The sequence below is a fragment of the Benincasa hispida genome, chromosome 9 (genome assembly GCF_027475165.1).
Source record: "Benincasa hispida cultivar pf3 chromosome 9, pf3_genome.v1.1, whole genome shotgun sequence".
In the NCBI taxonomy this organism is placed as follows: domain Eukaryota; kingdom Viridiplantae; phylum Streptophyta; class Magnoliopsida; order Cucurbitales; family Cucurbitaceae; genus Benincasa; species Benincasa hispida.
This window is the reverse complement of record NC_143486.1, coordinates 81,072,188-81,074,975: the sequence shown is the minus strand read 5'-3', so window position 1 is coordinate 81,074,975 and position 2,788 is coordinate 81,072,188.

The window sequence follows — 2,788 nt, the reverse complement described above, 5'->3', positions numbered from 1 at the left end:
TAAAGAAAGAACCTAAGACTTGAGAGAGCTAGGTTAGAATATGGACTTGAGAAAGTAAGATTAGATCTGCATAAGCAAGAGATAGAGACTTAGAGATAAGTTCTGTTTGCCAGCATGCATCACATGCACCCTAGAAATAGGTTATGGTAGTATGCGGTCTCCTTGTGTATGTGTGTGCCATTCATCATCGCATAGACAAGATTTGAGGCTTAGACGTAAGTACTATAAACATCATCGCATACATTGCATGCCCTCTAAAACTAGAAGCTATAGCATTTGCATTGAGAGATAACTTGCTGTTGTATGTATGTAGCATGATCGCATAACATGAACACAATCTTAGGAAGTGTTAACTAAGTCCCTTCTCAACCCGTTCCCTTGCATACTCATTGTACTTTCGTATTATTAACTCTTTTCTCAAATTCGCCACATAAACTTTATACTTTAAACAACATACTAACCAACACATTGATTTATTTGTTACCACAAAGTAATTGAAAATTACCATCGCATATTGTTTCCTTAGTCCCTGTATTCGACCCTGGGCTTACCAGGTAACTTAGTAGGATTTATACTTGGATCTTGCTAAGAAAACTTACATGCACAACGTATATTCCACCATCACATTCTACACCATTATTTCATCGCATTAACCATGCATCAATCCCCAAAGTGGTAGGTTTGAGTCGGTGGCCTGGCCACTCGCACCCATGCAATTCAAAAGACCATCCTCAATGGTAGGAGTTCCCAACTCACTCAGGATTGACGTCATGTTACCTATGGTCATGCTAGTGAGGTGAAGTCTCTGTCATGAACGACGTTATATAACAAGACGTTAACACTTCGTGGTCAGGTCTTATACAAACTTTCTGTATAGGATGCCCTCGCTCGCATATCCCCTACACGAATGATCAGGATCAGACCATCTGTGACAAGTCATAACACTTGTAACTATTCCACAAAGTGGGCCACATTCGTAGCGTTACCAGGATAAGGTTTTCCTCCTATATCCATATACTACATACCATTTTGGTATCCTTTAAGACATGATCCACTTGTATCGTTACCAGGATAAGGTTTTCCTCCTATATCTATATGCTACAGACCATTTTGGTTGTTCCTTAAGACATAATCAACTTTATGTCACCACATACATGCTTAAGTTACATAAATATAAACAGGGATTTTAGTTTATTGGTTTATGGTAAAGCAAATAAAACATTCAACTGAGTAAAATCAAGAAGTGAAGTAAATATCATATATTATACATCACAAGTGTTTGTACAAACTGTTTACAAACTACAGGACATGAGACTTTAGGGCATCAACCCCAACAATCTTCCACTTGTCCTAAAGCGAAGTGGGGTGTACATAAACTAGTACAAAACAATAAATTAGGGCATAAAAGCTAATACAAGAAAATCTCCCACTTGCCCTAGTCCAGTCGGGGGCGGTCTTGTAGACCCATGCTCTGAAGGTGAGCCTCAAACACTGTAGACGTGAGAGCCTTCGTAAATGGTTCAGCTACATTATGCTCCGAAGCGATCTTCGTGACGATCACGTCCCCTTGATGTACTATCTCGCGGATCATGTGATACTTCCGCTCTTTGTGTTTGTCGCCCCTATGACTCTGAGGCTCCTTGGAGTTCGCCACAACCCTACTATTGTCACAATATAGGGTAATGGGCCTAGATATATCTGGAACAACTTCCAGTTCTGTCAAGAACTTTCGGAGCCAGACGACCTTCTTAGCAGCTTCGCAAGCCATTACGTACTCCGCCTCCATAGTGGAGTCAGCGGTGCACCCCTACTTAGTACTTCGCAATACTACAACTCCATTTAAGAATAAAGACCGTATCTGACATGGACTTGCAAGAGTCCCTATCAGTCTGAAAGTTAGAATTTGTGTATCTAGTAAGAATCAAATCCCTAGATCCATACATGAGCATGTAGTCCCTCGTTCTCCAAAGATACTTGATGATTTTCTTCACTGTTGTCCAGTGACCCTGGCCTGGGTTAGACTGATACCTACTGACTATGCCTACAGCGTAGCAGATGTCTAGTCTAGTACAGAGCATCGCATACATCAAACTGCCAACGGCAGATGCGTATAGAACCCGTCTTATCTCCTCAACCTCTTGAGGCATCTTAGGACACATATCCTTAAACAAAGTGACTCCATGCCTGAATGGCAATAGGCCTCTCTTGGAGTCCTACATCGAGTACTTAAGCAACATTTTGTCAATGTACGATGCCTGAGATAGTGCTAACACTTTGTTCTTACGATCTCGAAAGATCTGTATACCTAGAACAAACTGAGCCTCTCCCAAATCTTTCATTTGGAATTGGGTCGCTAGCCAGTTCTTAACTGCAGTCAGTAGACCTACATTATTTCTAATGAGTAGTATATTGTCTACATACAACACTAATAATACTACTGAAGCGTTGACGATCTTCTTGTAGACACAAGGTTCATCAACATTCTGGTTAAAGTCATATGATTTATCGCAGTATCAAACTGTATGTTCTAATATCTAGACGTCTATTTTAGCCCATAAATGGACCGATTCAGCTTGCAAACTTTTTGCTCTTGACCTTGGGCTATGAATCCCTCGGGTTGCACCATGTAAATGGTCTTCTCAAGATTTCCATTCAGAAAGGTCGTCTTGACGTCCATTTGCCAGATCTCATAATTATAATAAGCTGCAATAAACAGGAGGATACAGATCGACTTTAACATGGCAACAGGCGAGAAAGTCTCCTCATAGTTGGCTCCCTCTACCTGGGT